At 36.1% G+C, this 19,256-nt stretch overlaps 1 protein-coding gene across 2 annotated transcripts in view; it reads right to left on the bottom strand.

Annotated features, from left to right (window-relative positions):
- The window catches only part of LOC123676090 (monocarboxylate transporter 2), a 57,054-nt gene extending 50,019 nt beyond the window's left edge, over positions 1-7,035 (bottom strand). For both annotated transcript variants that reach the window (XM_045611785.1, XM_045611784.1), the window contains exon 1: positions 6,838-7,035. The gene's annotated coding sequence lies outside the window, so the exon portion shown is untranslated. The remainder of the gene's footprint in view (positions 1-6,837) is intronic.
- Positions 7,036-19,256: the final 12,221 nt, after the last annotated feature.

Raw genomic sequence — 19,256 nt, forward strand, 5'->3', positions numbered from 1 at the left:
TTCCATCAATTCATTCACGTATCAGATCTAATTTATTTGAAATCTTCAGCTTCAAAGTAATAAAACGCTTAGGCTTGTGTTAATAACTCAAGACAGAGGGTTGTTCTTGTGCTTGTGTTGCGAAGCTGATGTTATATATCGACTTTCAACCAGGATGTTGAAAAAAATTATGTTTTGTTTTATTTCCTTTTAGAGAACGTTTCTCCTACCAATAAATTGACGTTTCCTCAATTATTCGATCAGAAGATCATAAACCAATTTTCCAAACAAGTTTTTTAGAGTTATACTGTCATAATTAACGACTTTATAGGTACGGTCCTGTTATTCAGACGTAACTACTCATCTTACAACCCATTGAGTATTTGATGGGCATTGCACCTGATATTTCTTGATTGGGTTCATTTTCGATTATATCTGCTTTAGATTTTGATAAGATACTCTTCTTGTTACAAATGACAGAGATAGCTATCTCTGGAAGGATTTTTTATGGTCTTCCAAGCTGTTTTACGCGCTTTTTTTAGGCTATCATTTTGCACAAATATTTGAGTTTAAAGCAGATACTGTGGATAAGTGGAATGTGTTGAAATCTTGAAAATTCCAGAATCAGTTCAGAGAGCGAATATCTCGGTTACATTCATTGATGGTTGAAATGCTTTTGATGTTTGCGGATTTATAGAATGAGTGACAAAATTTTAATGATAACCAAGAGGCTTAATTTGGCAATACAATAAGTTTCGAGGTGAAGTAAAGCTTACGCTACTCCACTCAATCCCAGACAGAAAATAGCAACGATCATTCATAAGAACACAAGAAAAATTAAAGTAACATGCTCAAATAATTAACCCCAATAGGAAACTTGTATGCAAAACACGTACGACAATCAATCCCACAGCAAGCACCAAGTAAAATTAAATTAACTAAGCTGAGTCGAGAGCAGTTGTTCCTGGAACTTTTTCCTCAATTTGTATAGAGAACTGTATAACAAAAAATCCAGAATGCTGTTCAAAATTGTGACTGCATTAAAAGTGAATGATCGCCGAAACATGGCTGATCTGAATTTAGTCAACATGGGTCTACATTATGTATATCACCCTGAAATATTAATTCATCCCGTAAATATATAGTCTGAGATGAGGCAAGCACAAGATAAACCAACACTGCCATCTGACCCTTGAATAAACTATCAAGCTTCCACAAGAGGTCATTGCTTTTATTAGAGACCCTATCGTATTTTCGTAGTCCAAGCATGAATTTTGTATTTTTTAAGTCTGTATTTTGTAACAGAATCCAAAAAAGGGCAGCGAAGTGTGAGACCGTAATGCAACACCCATATTACCAGGGTCTCACGTAGATACTACTTGCGATAATGAAGGTCTAGATCTAGAATATGTCGACGGTATTAGTATCGAAGGGCAAGACATAACTTCTTTACAAGAAAAGATACATGTTCGATAAACATCGATTGAACTGAAATTTGGAAATAGAATAGGAAAACGAACGTTTCATGTGAGTTTTCAAGAGTTTTCTGATCTGACCTTTGAAGCAGAAAATATCTTGGGAGATCAAAATGATTTGCAGTGACATCAATGTAAAGGGTTTTTTTTTTAGACCAATAGAACTTTAAATTGCAATAAAACAACGATGGATTATTCGATTGGCATAAATTTTATTTATCTGCAAGATAATCTTGTGGCATTACATTTCAAATATGATTTCTGGCATATGACCGCCACGGCTGGCTCGGATGTAGTCCAATCTGGACGTCCAATTTTCGATGACTTTTTCCAACATTTGTGGCCGTATATCGGCAATAACACGGCGAATGTTGTCTTCCAAATGGTCAAGGGTTTGTGGCTTATCCGCATAGACCAATGACTTTACAAAGCCCCACAGGAAGTAGTCTAGCGGTGTTGAATCAAAAGATCTTGGAAGCCAATTCACGTTCCAAAACGTGAAATTAGGCGGTCACCAAACGTGTCTTTCAATAAATCGATTGTGGCACGAGCTGTGTGACATGTTGCGCCATCTTGTTGGAACCACAGCTCCTGGACATCAAGGTTGTTCAATTCAGGAATGAAAACGTTAGTAATCATGGCTCTATACCGATCACCATTGACTGTAACGTTCTGGCCATCATCGTTTTTGAACAAGTACGGATCACTGATTCCACCAGCCCATAAAGCGCACCAAACAGTTAGTTTTTCTGGATGTAACGGTGTTTCGACATACACTTGAGGATTAGCTTCACTCCAAATGCGGCAGTTTTGTTTGTTGACGTAGCCATTCAACCAGAAGTGCGCTTTATCGCTAAACAAAATAAAATGGACGTAGTGCGCGATACTTATTCCGCACAGAACCATTATTTTCGAAATTAAATTGCACTATTTGAAAGCGTTGTTCAGGCCTGAGTATAATCATAATGAATTGCCAAACCAAACTGAGAACAAATCAATTGACAGCTGTTAAATCGGTCGCCATCTTGAACAGTAATGCCAACTTAAAGTTATATACCTCGAAAAAAAACACCCGTACATATCTACTTTAGTAACCAATTTCTTCATCAAATATCACGCAAAAAGCGTTATATCTTCAACATTCCCAAGAATTCTCTGAAATATTTACCCGAATAAAACTTCCACCTTTCAAATCCCATCATAAAACGCCAAAGCTGCAAGAATAAAAAGGTGGTATGACAAAAAAACGAACAGAAACGACAAAATTATGAGGGTTTTCCAGTAGGGTCATTCGAATACCTTGAGAGGAAGTGTTTTCATGTTTACCCAGCTCTCAATGTCCAACTCGTAGACCCCAAATCACTTTTTTATTTTGTAGTTTAGGGATATCTGCATGGTCAACAGAAGGGGTCCTAATCGTAGGAACTTGCTTTCTTGCAGGCTTCCCTAATCCCAAGACGTGTTGGGAAACACTTAGATATCACCAGAGTCACGTACCGAATATGAATAGGGAGGGGGTAAGATAGGACTGATTGTTTTTCTGCAGCTTAGGAAGAGATTTTTACACATATTGAACCCCTGCAGTGCGGCAAATAATGAAGACATGAAGGTTTGTTACAATATAAATATCATGTTAAGTATCAAGAACGGTAAGCTTATTTTACCGATCGCAAATTATTGTGAACGTAACTTCTCCAAAAACGTGATGTGTTGTTGAACTAACTGTAGGTACATTTTTATTTAATATATTTTCTCTATTACAGTATCGTAATGAGTCCATTACAGTTCTAAAAACAGTGCTGTAATGAACTCATTACAGCATCGTTTTCAGATATATTTTTTGTGTGGTTGCCTATGCTGACTTCCAATCCTATCAAATTTCGACAAACGTCAATAATTGTCAATATAATAAAATTTGGGGATATAGTGAAATAATTTGCTACATTATTTGCAAATTTTCTTAATTCTGGTAGTGTTAAATCGATTTCGTCAGACATAATTCACGAATTTAATGGGTAATTGCAAATTATGTCTAAATTCGAAACATACGATTCATATTATATTATATTGAAATTCACACCAACTGCCAAGATACAATAAAAAAGTCACTAGGATATATAATCTGAATTTTTCATTGAATTTCGACAATATTTCACGAAACTTGACCGAAATAGAGAAAATTAGTCTAATACTCGTTGCAGAAGGCAATTCCAACACTCATGCGTTCCAAAACTCGCTCCTTCGTCGCTCGTTTTCGAATTTCGCATTCGTGTTGGAATATGAGCCCATTCTGCAACTTGTTTTAGAATATACTATTCGTTATTCATTAGATTTCAATAGTGTTTTCGTAAGTAATTGCACAAGTGCATCAAAATTACCGATAATTTTGCATGACAGCGTGTTGTCATAAAAACTGCATGAGTTCATTTTCATTTTTGGAGAAAGAGCCCGACACCGAAGGTGGAGGGCTCTTTCTCCAAAAATGAAAATGACCGAATGCAGTTTTTCAAGGAAAACACGCTGGAATGCGAAATTATCCGGTCATTTTGATGCACGAGTGTAATTCGGGGGAATATTTCCCGAATAAACTGTTACATCACTTGTCAAACTGATGTAGAATGGAATTGCCATAGATTCGAACTGTGTAAGATGCATAGAAACTATGCATCTATGAACAGAACAATTATCGCAGTGCAGTTTCGCTTCCTACAATGCAATTATCGCTGTAATTTTCGATAATTGTTCTCCAGATACATAGAATTTTTGACAGGAGGGAAATATTCAAATTAATGTGACAGTCATTACCCATTTCTATTTTTGGTATCGAATTCCGTTTTCAGTATTTATAAGGTGAAAACATTAGAATTGAAGTGTCTAAATTTAAACAGCTTCCAGGAAGAATACAACAAGATATAAACGCCACTTGAGAATTAATGAATCTCTGTTTATTATTGTCACATGTCTCAACGAAAACCAAACTGATGTATAGCCTATAAAAATCTCAAAAATTCAGGAAATTTTGTCTGGTGAGTCGCCCAACTGTGGACATATTTATGTCTCACCAGTGTTTTAGCTGCTGTTTTTCCACCCAGTCAATCCATCCTTAAAATATCATAATAGTTTCTATGTTTATTCGAAGAAAATAGGTAATTTCTTCTTGTTTAAATGTTCTGTCGTGAGGTTTTTTGCTTTGTGATTTATTCGAGTTGTTTAGAGAATATTTTTGGGGGAAGAACTTGAATTTTAGTCGCTTGGATTAGGGAATTGCTGAAATACTGTGGGGATTCGGGAAACATTGATTGTTAAGTGTGAATTGAATTGATATCTACCAATTTGGATTGATTCGAAGTTCTTTGCGCTTGAAAATGTGCTTTGAACTAAACTTCGGCCTCCAAACGCTTTGTTTTCAAAATACAAGGTGATAAAGTTTTTTCTCATAGCATCTGCAAAACACAAGATATTCAACTGAAATTTGGCATAGATATCAGAGTTTACATCACGAGATATGGCAATTTCGATTGAAAATTCACAGATATTGTTTTTAGAACAGTGTCCGTTTTTCTCCTCCTGAGCTTTTTTTTTTGTGGACCACTGGTAGTTTGAAATTTTTTTAGAAGAAATCTTCTAATGATGTTTTTGGTTTGTAGTTTTGTCGTATCTGCTACCGATTGAGAGAAAAAATTTCAAACAATTCTCCGGAAATCCTGAGGAAAATTCAAATTTTCATGAAAATCCAATCGGTGAGTTGTGATGAATAAATTAATTATAAGTTTCGGTGCCTATTTTTCCGAGTTTTCGCAATAAATTATGAATATTCTATAGACTAATCATAAAAAAATTGCATTACGAGTAACACCCTGTATTTTGAAAAGAAAGAATTTTCGGGATCATGTTTATACGACTTTTTTCATGAAATTATACAAAGAATCTCTCATTTACTTTGTACCTCCAATTCAGGAACATCCTGTATGGTATATTGATTCCAAATTTATCAGAGGGAAGAATTGGATTGTTTTGAAAATTGAGAATGCATTAATTCTAGCAGGTTGTTTGTTTTGGACGACCTTTCAGTAATTTACCTATTTATAGAATATACATTCGACGATTCTCTTAATTCTTTCCTCACAACGTGTGTTTTTTTCGAATTTTCATCAGGAAATAGTCTCAAACGATAAGGTTCGACTGAATTATACAGAATAATTTAGAAAGGAAAGACCTATCAATTCGAAATTCGTAGGATAAGTTCGGATTTATTTCAAAACTGCTTGAATCTCTATTGAATTTTGTGTGGAGGCATAATATACAATTTCAAACTTCGTGCAGAGTTTCATGTTGATTTCATTGACACACCAAAGAAATTAGAGCAGATTGACAAAAATTGTCATAACACTTTTAATTTTCATGTGGATTTGCATGTTGTTCTGTTAGATCCGGAGAAAATTCAAGAAGTCAAAAAAGAAATTCAATTTACAACTCGATCTGACTGAGTATAGATCTTGTGTTTCTATGGAATATCCTTAGATATCAATCAACAATTTCCAGCATTCGTGTTTATCGTGTCCGAGTCAGTAAAATAACAATTTCATAATGAGAACATTCCATGATAATCAGAACCATAGCAATTTATCAAAAAAAATAGTCAAAAAAATACGGAAAATTTCCGTAACAACAGATTCGTCTAGGTAGAAATTCGAGTTAAAAATATTAAATAAAATGTTCCTGCTAAATTTCAGCAGATTATATCATCAGAACCACAGAATCTTATGTTCAATGAATGATGACTCGAATGCTTCTTTCTGTTACTTTTAATTTCTGGCAGAAAAAGTTGAAAATTTGCTCAATCCTTGCAGAATCTCCTTAAACCTGTACAGGGACGTCATAAATCAATTTCTTCCTGAGATTTTTAGTTATTTTCATAGTAATCACAAAACAAATCCTCATTCCTACGACATCAAAATTATTGGTAAAACCGAATAAAAAAAATACGGAATATTTCCATAACAACAGTTTCGTCTGGATATAAATTCAATTTATTAATGTTAAATAACATGTTCATGCAAAATTCCAGCAGATTATATCATTAGAACCATAGAATTTCAAAATCAATAAACGATGACTCGAATGCTTCTTTCTGTCACTTTTTATTTCTGGCAGAAAACGTTAAAAATTCGCTCAATCCTTGCAGAATCTCCTTAAATAAGTACAAGGACGTCTTAAATCAATTTCAAACTGAGATTTTCAGTTATTTTCACGGTAATCACAAAGCAAATCCTCATTCCTATGACATTACCAACAACTATTGGAAAAATCGAAATTCCGAATGGAAAAACAGCACAAAACGACCCACCCCAAACAAACCAAGAAGTAACAATCTCAACATTACCAGAAACAACGACCCAACATCCTGCCAGCCACGTGCCAACCTAAGAAAACTGCGAAAAACGCCGGGAAAACAGAACCACGTGAGTTTTAAAAACGCGCGCGCGCAATATAAGGCCTCTGCGGACCTCTTGGACGTTCGGCAGCGTGCGAACAACTGAAGAAAGAACCGCTCCGACCGGACCTGATGCTGCAGCAGCAGGGCACGATGATGAGAGGAACTCTCGGTCCCGCTCGCGTGGACGCAGACTTGGGGGCAAAGGACCCGAGCAGGAAGCGCAATTATGACGTGTCGCTATAAGGGGATAAACGAGGGGGTGTATCGGATTCAGGGGGGAGATATTGGAGGGAACCACGTGTGCCGCATGGTGCTGTGTTTGTCCCGCATTTTTGCAAGCAGCGGCCGACTGCAGATGGCTGGGATTGGAGATCGTAAAATGTCCCTAACGGTCTATTTTCTAGATATGGCGACTGGTTTATCGAAGCAGGAGGATTTTGTATTCGATTTTTGGTTTATTATTTTCGATAATGTGCTTTTTGAATTGTTCTATAAGAAAAATGTATTCCCATGATTCTATTCACCTTAGGTTCATGCTCTGTAAACTTGTCAGGAAGGTTTAAGGAGAAATAGAAATAGTTCTGATCAGGTTCTTCTTAGTTTAACTACTTTCATTGAAACCTGATTATGTACCTTTTGAAGCGTTCTAGAAGAAACATTTATTCCCTTGATTTTATTCACGATTGAACCTTATGTTGAGGAAAATTGTCAAGGAGGTTTTAGGAAATAGAAATTGTTCTGATCTGGTTCTTTTTAGTTTAACTACTTTCATTGAAACTTGATAATGTACCTTTTGAAGCGTTCTAGAAGAAAAATTTATTCCCTTGATTCTATTCAGGATTAAACCTTATGTTGAGGATGATCTGCAAAATTGTCAGGGAGGTTTTAGGAAAAATATAAATTGTTCTGATCCGGTTCTTAGTTTAACTAATTTCATTGCATCAGGTTTCAATGATAAGTTTAAAGAGACCACCAAACAAAGGAAACGCAAATCTTCATGGAATAGTACTTTCCTTCAATCTAATGAAAGTGACAAGGAAATTTGGCGTTCGGAATGGAGTGGTTGTAATTTCTTCAACAGAAGTCTAATCAATGATCCTTCAGAGAGAGTTCCAGGTTGAATCTCCCTAGGAAAATTTGGTGTAGGTATTTCAAATCGACTTAGGACTGGTCATGGACGTTTCAATAGTATTCTCTTCAAATGGCAAATGGCATAAAAGGCTAGTATGTGAGTGTGGTGTAGAAGAAACTTATGACCACTTGGTGATTTACTTGTACAATTTATAAATTTCATGGTTGTTTCCAAGCTATTCATTGAGTCTAGAGTTATTTTTTAAAATGGACCGCTTACTAATCGATATAATGGAAACTATTTCATTTATTACTTCTTTCTGGTTCTTTTCTCTTCTGGTTTCAGATTTAATTAATATATTTGTCGTCAACTTTTGGTGAAGAGGAAAGATGAAGGGAATTTTTTTTTTGGATGAAGAAAAGGCCCTTCAATTGAAGTATGCCAGCTCATTCTGTAAACAAATACACAAACCATCACTGCAACTATACGGGGAGACAGAGTTTTTGCTGAGGTTTTCATATGTATGATGTCCCTTTACATTTTCTCTGCTAATACTGAGAAGTAAGATTTCATCTACACATGCTTTAATGTTTGAAGTAAGCTATCAGTGGTAGATATGTAAGCTTTGCTAAAGTGCAAGATATGAACTTATAAGTTAACTTTTTCGTTTCACCTATACTTCAAGATCTCAAGGAAGCGCATTAACAAGAATCACGATCAGGCCATCTTAAGTGTTCCAAAAGCCGAAGCGTTTAATAACCAAGCCTTTCACAAGAGTCCCGAATGATGTCGAAATATATGTAGATTTTTCATCTGATCTCGCTTTAATGAGAACTAATCGTTTAGCCAAGTTAACAGCTCCTAATTGGACGTAAGACAAGTGGCTTGCGTGATGCACCGATGCAAATGATAGTAGTCATTCGAGACACAACTCCGGACTATATTTCAGTATTAATTTCAGTTGTAAATATGCCAGATGAAAGGAGAATGAGCGAAATGACTTGCCATCGGTCAAACTTTATTAAAACAAACATCGGGATAAGATATCGGTATGCTAATTCTTGAGTTCCGCAAGCCTAAAAATAGCGGATTTAGTATCTACATCTACAGGAAATCGTGTTGGGTGGATCCTGGATTAGGAGTTTTATTGGAATTCTTGGAATGGTCGTGACGCTGTGAATTGGAGATTTGAAAGTCTTAAAGACGAACGGTGTGTTTCTGAGTAGTTGGAGGAAATTGTTTTTGGTGATTTCAGGGGATTAGGAGATGAATAATCCCTGCCAGGATTATTTGTAAAGCATCTTAAAAGATTGGTTGTAACATTCTTGTCGTAAAACAGTTCATCTTTTTACCCGAGCCGAATTTGTTGGTTTAATTCAATGTGCAAAATCTGTGTCATCACTGAAAAAAGTAGTAGTAGTTTTTTTTTCTAAGTGGTGTTTTTTTTCGAGGTATATAACTTTAAGTTGGCATCACTGTTCGAGATGTCGACCGATTTAACAGCTGTCAAGTGATTTATTCACAGTTTGGTTTGGCAATTCATCATGGATAGACTCACGCCTGAACAACGCTTGCAAATAGTGCAATTTCATTTCGAAAATAATGGTTCTGTGCGGAATACGTATCGCGCAATACGTCCATTCTATTTTGTTTAGCGATGAAGCGCACTTCTGGTTGAATGGCTACGTCAAAAAACAAAACTGCCGCATTTGGAGTGAAGCTAATCCTCAAGTGTATGTCGAAACACCGTTACATCCAGAAAAACTGACTGTTTGGTGCGCTTCATGGGCTGGTGGAATCATTGGTCCGTACTTCTTCAAAAACGATGATGGACAGAACGTTACAGTCAATGGTGATCGGTATAGAGCCATGATTACTTACTTTTTCATTCCTGAATTGAACAACCATGATGTCCAGAAGCTGTGGTTCCAACAAGACGGCGCAACATGTCACACAGCTCGTGCCACAAACGATTTATTGAAAGACACGTTTGGTGACCGCCTAATTTCACGTTTTGGACCTGTGAGTTGGTCTCCAAGATCTTGTAATTTAACACTGCTAGACTACTTTCTGTGGGGCTATGTAAAGTCATTGGTCTATTCGGATAAGCCACAAACCCTTGACCATTTGGAAGACAACATTCGCCGTGTTATTGCCGATATACGGCCACAAATGTTGGAAAAAGACATCGAAAATTGGACGTCCAAATTGGACTACATCCGAGCCAGCCGTGGTGGTCATATTCCAGAAATCATATTCAAAATGTAATGCCGCAGGATTATTTTGCGGATAAATAGAATTCATGTCAATCGAATAATCCATCGTTGTTTTATTGCAATTTTAAGTTCTATAGCTCTAAAAAAAAACACCCTTTATTCTGAAAAATATATAACATGAATATAAATTTCATATCAAATTAGAGTTGTGTTCAATCTAGAGACCTTGGTAGCCTCTGAATAGTTCACAGCTGTTATAATCATTTAGGAGCACGTTTGATAAGAAATATTTCTGCTTGAGAATCCTCTTTAAGGTTTTCACTAACTTAATTCATGGAGAAATAATATTAAGCCCAAATTAAAACATTCACTTTCTGAAAATGCATTCTTCTGCATTAAATCCTTGTTGAGAAAATATTCCAATCCGTAAGTATGACTACATATATGATATTTATTAAGCAATTCCAAGTCAACCCTACCTTGATACATTATGTAAATCCGTCTTACTCTGACTTTTACCAATTCAGTCGGTCAATGTAGCTAAAAGTCCACTTTGGACAGCTATGAAATATACGAATCGACTATGAACTTTTCTGCATCTTGATAATATGCAAAACCGTTCACCACTCAACCATCTGAGCCTGTATAACTAGTTGCAAAAGGGTAATAAGATGCATTTCCAATTGCAACAACATCGTAAATAGCTGATAGGTGGAACTGTACCTAGACAAGCTGTTAATGCAGAATAATCTCTTCTACATTATAATAAAGCACTCAATGGAGATCTGTTAAAATTATCAGAAGTCAATATACCGTGATTTTCTTGGAGCTTAGTCATCTGAATAATTGAACTGTTTCTATAGGCGAAGGTATTTGTAACGGGTGTTTGTTTTCGAGGTATATAACTTTAAGTTGGCATTACTGTTCAAGATGGCGACCGATTTAACAGCTGTCAAGTGATTTATTCTCAGTTTGGTTTGGCAATTCATCATGAATAGACTCACGCCTGAATAACGCTTGCAAATAGTGCAATTTTATTTCGAAAATAATGGTTCTGTGCGGAATACGTATCGCGCACTACGTCCATTTTATTTTGCTTAGCGATGAAGCGCACTTCTGATTGAATGGTTACGTCAACAAACAAAACTGCCGCATTTGGAGTGAAGCTAATCCTCAAGTGTATGTCTAAACACCGTTACATCCAGAAAAACTGACTGTTTGGTGCGCTTTATGGGCTGGTGGAATCATTGGACCGTATTGCTTCAAAAACGATGATGGCCAGAACGTTACAGTTAATGGTGATTGGTATAGAGCCATGATTACTAACTTTTTCATTCCTGAATTGAACAACCATGATGTCCAGGAGCTGTGGTTCCAACAAGACGGCGCAACATGTCAAACAGCTCGTGCCACAATCGATTTATTGAAAGACACGTTTGGTGACCGCCTAATTTCATGTTTTGGACCTGTGAATTGGCCTCCAAGATCTTGTGATTTAATACCGCTAGACTACTTTCTGTGAGGCTATGTGAAGTCATCAGTCTATGCGGATAAGCCACAAACCCTCGACCATTTGGAAGACAACATTCGCCGTGTTATTGCCGATATACTGCCACAAATGTTGGAAAAAGTCATCGAAAATTTGACGTCCATATTGGACTACATCCGAGCCAGCCGTGGCGGTCATATGCCAGAAATCATATTTAAAATGTAATGCCACAAGATTATCTTGGGGATAAATAAAATTCATGCCAATCGAGTAATCCATCATTGTTTTATTGAAATTTAAAGTTCTATAGCTCTAAAAAACACCCTTTATATACAGGGTGTTGCACAAGCAACGAAGCAATAGCAAATTTTGCAAGGAAAGTGTCCTGACAGTGTTATTTCTCGAAGAGCCTTTCTCCTTGTAATGCAATGAACATTGAATTCCTCTCAAAACATATTCGTTTTTTTCATCATAATTAAACCTCTTATTCGAAAAATAATCTAAAAGAATAACGAAAACCCCATTCACAAAATTTTGAAACGATCCGAATTGAATCATGAATAAAAGATGTCGCTTTTAACATTCCTGTGTTTTGGGGAGGTAGCGTATAATTATTATTATTTTTAAACTCTTTTCAGAACCGAGGACATTAAGACTGGTGCAGTTAGCAGTTATATGAATGCGAACTCTGGAATTCGTACAGTTGATATGTTTATGAGAATGCATTCTTCCAACGATACCTCGGCTATATTCGCTTCACGAGATATCGTTTATTTTCGGCAGAAGAACCACGGTTTTAAACTATACCCGACCGATAGACTTCAACGAAAGAGAAATATACAGAGTGTTTCATGAATAACTGTACAAGAATCCAGTGCGAATGCAGAACAATATTTAAATTGTCCTCACCAACTTCATTGTTGAAATATATTTATTCGTTTATGAGATACAGGAGGATGGATCCAACTTTCCAACGAGCATAACTCTTAAACGATTCCCAAGATTTTCATAAAAAGTTCAAGGAATACGGATAGTATTATCGTAAATATTCATTTTGAGGTAATAAGCCATAGCGGAGAGATGCATGTCGAAAATTCTGAACAAGTTTGAATCGAGATATTGAAGATTGAATGTCACTACATTTGTTGTTGTTTGAAAAATGGATAACATCGAAGTTCGGAAATTCATAAAACACTATTTTTGGTGGGAAAAAATACTGTGCAAGCAAGGCAATGGCATGATGGGTGTCTCTGCTCCATCGGCTAAATGGTGGAATGCTTGTTAACACGTACAACTGAATTTTGTTGATGACACAGGTCACAAAAACGCGAAACCAAGTTGTTCAGAATGGTATTTTTTTTTATAACGGGTGTTTTTTTTTCGAGGTATATAACTTTAAGTTGGCATTACCGTTCAAGATGGCGACCGATTTAACAGCTGTCAAGTGATTTATTCCCAATTTGGTTTGGCAATTCATCATGAATAGACTCATGCCTGAACAACGCTTGCAAATAGTGCAAGTTAATGATTCTGTGCGGAATACGTATCGCGCACTACGTCCATTTTATTTTGTTTAGCGATGAGGCGCACTTCTGATTGAATGGCTACGTCAACAAACAAAACTGCCGCATTTGGAGTGAAGCTAATCCTCAAGTATATGTCGAAACACCGTTACATCCAGAAAAACTGACTGTTTGGTGTGCTTTATGGGCTGGTGGAATCATTGGTCCGTACTTCTTCAAAAACGATGATGGCCAGAACCTTACAGTCAATGGTGATCGGTATAGAGCCATGATTACTAACTTTTTCATTCCTGAATTGAACAACCATGATGTCCAGGAGCTGTGGTTCCAACAAGACGGCGCAACATGTCACACAGCTTGTGCCACAATCGATTTATTGAAAGACACGTTTGGTGACCGCCTAATTTCACGTTTTGGACCTGTGAATTGGCCTCCAAGATCTCGTGATTTAACACCGCTGACTACTTTCTGTGGGGCTATGTAAAGTCATTGGTCTATGCGGATAAGCCACAAACCCTTGACCATTTGGAAGACAACATTCGCCGTGTTATTGCCGATATACGGCCACAAATGTTAGAAAAAGTCATCGAAAATTGGACGTCCAGATTGGACTACATCCGAGCCAGTCGTGGTGGTCATATGCCAGAAATCATATTTAAAATGTAATGCCACAAGATTATCTTGCAGATGAATGAAAGTCATGTCAATCGAATAATCCATCGTTGTTTTATTGCAATTTAAAGTTCTATAGCTCTAAAAAAACACCCTTTAGCTCCCTCTTCTTTGGATAGACAAGGAAGCAATCGTATATTCGCGTAATTCGCTACATTACACCCACTAATTTTTCATAATGTAAGGTACCTTTATCGTATGATGTACCCGTTTCTCAATCAGATTCGTACGATTCTTTTATCTATGTCATTCGAAGAATTTTGTATCTAGATTTATCCTTGGGAAAATTCATAGAGACAATTCGCGGAAGACTTGTTATTAGATTATCGGAATATCTTTGCAGATGTTCATCATCAGATAGTTCTGTTATTTCGAGTACTTCAAACCTGTCTGATAATTGATAGCAGACATGACAATACGGAAGTAATAATATTGTGAAACCTGGTGTGAATGACTCTGAATTTTCTAGAAAAATTGTTTTTTTGATTTTGATTAATAGTCTTGAATGATTGAGTTCTTTTATCAGTAGGTCCGATCGTTGTGTATATGATAATGCTGGAAATGAAATATGCTAGATACTTGAAATTTTCATTCAGTTTTAGGGTCCTAATTTATAATTTTTCATCACAATGTCTGTAATTTTCGAATTTTTAGCCGGTAATGATCTCAAATGGGGTTCAAGGTTAGAATCACTGATGACAAATTCATCTTCAAATTCAAATCTTTCAGGCACGACAACTCTTGAGCAAGAAGACCTAGAACATTCAAATTTTCTGGAAAAAATTACCAAATAACGGGTGTTTTTTTTTCGAGGTATATAACTTTAAGTTGGCATTACTGTTCAAGATGGCGACCGATTTAATAGCTGTCAAGCTATTTATTCTCAGTTTGGTTTGGCAACTCATCACGAATAGACTCACGCCTAAACAACGCTTGCAAACAGTGCAATTTTATTTCGAAAATAATGGTTCTGTGCGGAATACGTATCGCGCACTACGTCCATTTTATTTTGTTTAGCGATGAAGCAATTCTGGTTGAATGGCTACGTCAACAAACAAAACTGCCGCATTTGGAGTGAAGCTAATTCTGAAGCGTATGTCGAAACACCGTTACATCCAGAAAAACTGACTGTTTGATGCGCTTTATGGGCTGGTGGAATCATTGGTTCGTACTTCTTCAAAAACGATGATGGCCAGAACGTTACAGTCAATGGTGATCGGTATAGAGCCATGATTACTAACTTTTTCATTCCTGAATTGAACAACCATGATGTCCAGGAGCTGTGATTCCAACAAGACGGCGCAACATGTCACACAGCTTGTGTCACAATCGATTTATTGAAAGACACGTTTGGTGACCGCCTAATTTCACGTTTTGGACCTGAGAATTGGCCTCCAAGTACTTGTGATTTAACACCGCTAGACTACTTTCTGTGGGGCTATGTAAAGTCATTGGTCTATGCGGACGGATAAGCCACAAACCCTTGACCATTTGGAAGACAACATTCGCCGTGTTATTGCCGATATACGGCCATAAATGTTGGAAAAAGTCATCGAAAATTGGACGTCCAGATTGGACTACATCCGAGCCAGCCGTAGCGGTCATATGCCAGAAATCATATTTAGAATGTAATGCCACAAGATTATCTTGGGGACAAATAAAATGCATGTCAATCGAATAATCCATCGTTGTTTTATTGCAATTTAAAGTTTTATAGCTCTAAAAAAACACCCTTTATATTCGTGGACTTCCATATAGAGAGCTTCCTTTGATTCTACCATCATTTTTTCCTATAAGAATATTGGGAACATCAACAAAACGTTCAATAAAGATTCAAAAGATGAATAAAGTCTGGATTGAGATATTGAATGTGAAGTGACGTCGAATTTGTTATTTTTTTTGGATATGGGTAACCGTGTGACGTAGAAGGTATATTGTTTATTGAGTATCTTCACAAAAGTAAAACAATAACCAGTGAATCGATCGAGTGCAGAAATTAAAGAAAAACATCCTTAAATGCAAAAGAAAAACGTGTTTTTCACCGAGCCAGCCGTGGCGGTCATATGCCAGAAATCATATTTAGAATGTAATGCCACAAGATTATCTTGCGGATAAATAAAATTCATGTCAATCGAATAATCCATCGTTGTTTTATTGCAATTTAAAGTTCTAAAGCTCTAAAAAAACACCCTTTACTTATTTCCGTTATCAAAGGCTCAACGGAGTTATGATCATTCAGTATGTAACTTGAAATTGTTCTTTCATATCAATATATGAATTTTTTCTCTCGGTCATGACGCAATATTGCGATAATATTTACACATCCTTCAAAAACAATGATCAACTCTTAATATCCTTCGAAAAAATCATGGTTAGCGTTGAAACGGAAATCTCACACATTCCAATGAATTTTTTACAAGCGCGTATTTTCCTAATAACTCATAATCGTACACCGTACAACTCACTGCGTTGAATAAATTATGGAACTCAACACCGCTGTCGCAGAGCAAAAACCTAATATCTCACCCAACCATTAATTTCTTTGGATCGGGCGACACACAGGCAACCATGCGCCATCCGAAAATAAATTTTTATATCTATATCGACCCATATTTTCGTATATAAAACCATGCGGTCGAATCGGACCAATAAAATTATAAAATTATCTTTATTCACGCCACGGTTGATTGCAGATACACATGCCATCTCGTGTTTATGTTTCTATTTCACCACGGTTTCGCATTTCTCGTAAATTTTTCAGGAGCTGTGACAGGTACAAAACAAATACGATTTGTAGAAGGCAGGAATAGTTTGGAGATTCCGCGATAGCCAGCTAACAATAAGTTTTTGATGCAGCCGTGTTAAATTCATTACAATCTGCGACAACAAAATTTGATATATAAATTTCACGAAATCAAAAAAATTAGCAGAGCCCTGACGAGAAGCCAGGAGCTTTTGGTAGCTCGGTCATTCATTCACCAATTACACCCAGAACCATATATGTATACCATATTTGTGGCCTACAAGAGCGCAATTGGCGCATGAGCGACGAACCCTTAAAAGCTCCTGACTTTTTGAAAGTGCTTTCTTAATTTTTCCGATATTCTTTTTGAATTTTTATTATTCTAATAACACTATAACCACTAAATTTCGCTAGAGTCTTGGAATTGTTTTTCTTTATAAATACACGCAAAATTTCAACTTGGTCGGTTCTGTTGGCACTGAAATTTTAGGTTAGTCTTCCGATATTCTGTTAGATTTTCTAGTCCTGATAATGCTAACAAGACGAAATTTTTCATGAAGCACGATAGGCTGTATTCTTTATATAGCGTGATTTATTAGCACACCGAAAAACTTTATTGGATAATACACTTGTCAGTTCATTGTCAATAGGTATTCCAATGGTTCTGTTACACTACAATTTTGGCAGAACCTACACTGCAATTTCTAGGTCCTTCAATCCAAAGTTTTCTTTACTGACTGACTATACTGATAGCCGAACGTATGGACATAATTTAATATATAGATTCATCATCAGTGACCTCAAAATCATATTTGAAAAGTATACACATTGTCACGAAGTCATAGAGCATAATGTATAGATCAGGAAATGAGCATTAAAATAAACGGTGAATTTTTTAAAACCGAAAGTTCTTAGTGCAAACTTATATCATTCATTGACATTATGTAAATTTATTATGGTAATATTTCAAATCAGGATCCTCCTCCAACTCTTAAGATCAAAGTAAGGGAGAAACATATGTTGGTTCAAGTTATATTTAGAATCGTAGCATTTCTCTATTAATTTCGAATAGAATTATTGCCCTATCCATTTTTTTGACGTGATTAGATGAAAGAGGTGGAGTCAACAGGATACAGTTATAACATGAATTTAGACATCAAAAGTTCCAGGAATAAAATTCACCTGAAAAATGTGTCGATGAATCTCAAGAGAGGAAATACAATTCAACGTATGATACAAGAGCACAGATAAAAACCTCAGCAAAAGCTCTGCCTCCCCGTATGTATAGATGTAGTGATTTGTTCATGTTTACGAAATAAGCTGACTTATTTATATTGAAGGGCTTCTTCATCCGATCAAAATTCTGCTGTAGCTGTAAGGGGAGCAGAAAAATATATTTTACTGGGCCCAGAACTTATTCAGTGAAGTGTTAGTTCAAACTTTCCTCGATATCGATGGCATCGGTTCTGGAAGATCAAAGTCAACGATTTCGTGGAATTCGCAGTGAGTATGGCATATAATAAGCTGGGATAGCAGCGTTGTTCTATTAATTACCTGCTGGTGTTTTTCATCGACAACAATTAAGAGTTAATGCCTTTTACGGCCGTTCTTGCCTTCAAGCACGTAGCACCATTTGTCTCGTTTCAGTTGTTTTGGGAAATAATAGCATTCTTGGTGGCTTTCGGAAATAAATAGTCAGGAAGTCTGATACAGAACAGCTTAGGTTATATCCTATGCTACACTACGATTGATTACCAAAGAATTAATGAAAATTAAATATTTTGGTTAATAATTCTGCCTATACTACTAGTCCCACACAAGTTGCAGGAACGTTATTAAAATTTAATATCGCATTAAAATTTTAATCCTCCATTAAGGGGTGAAGGTATCCTCCTCATATTGCAAGATTAAAATTTTAATGAGGACATCAAAATTTAATGAACGTTCGTGCAACTGGGTGTTAGTCTTCTTTTCGAGAACTGTGTCTACTTGAAGGTACTGTATTTTTCTAATCTCTTCTTCTTAGTTCTCACTTTTTCTGTCGATTTCGCTGCTATATCTTGTTTCACGGTGATTTGATGCTTCGTCAAAATTATAGGAGAAGATTACCTTATTATTCCGCATCAATAGATCCAACAAGCTCGAATTTACTCATATGCAAAATAGTACCAAGAATGTTCATGCCAAATTTCAGGATGAATTAATGACAGAGAATGACTAGATGAACTAACTGACACATTTTCATCATAATAAACTATATCTCACAATATTCAGTTCTGTGGTCTTCAAGGGCGCAATAGATGCATTAATTAACGAACTTTCGAAAGCCCTTTTACACCGAATCAGTGTTTCTATCGTATTTTCAATTGATATATTTCCTCTTGTCTTATGTAGTCATCTTCTGTAATTTCTTCGAAGATTTTAAATTGCAATTAACTTATAGAATACAGTTTCGTGAAATATCGTGAAAAGTTTTTTCCATGAACGGTATCGGTTAATCCATTATAAATATAAATCAAATTCAATAAACCAAAATACATAATAATTTATAATACATCAAGATATTGAAATCATTGTTCAAACAATGGTCACGTTGAAATATATATGTATAGGATTGTTCTTACAATCACGTATGTATTAGATTTCACAA

The sequence above is a fragment of the Harmonia axyridis genome, chromosome 3 (assembly GCF_914767665.1).
Source record: "Harmonia axyridis chromosome 3, icHarAxyr1.1, whole genome shotgun sequence".
In the NCBI taxonomy this organism is placed as follows: domain Eukaryota; kingdom Metazoa; phylum Arthropoda; class Insecta; order Coleoptera; family Coccinellidae; genus Harmonia; species Harmonia axyridis.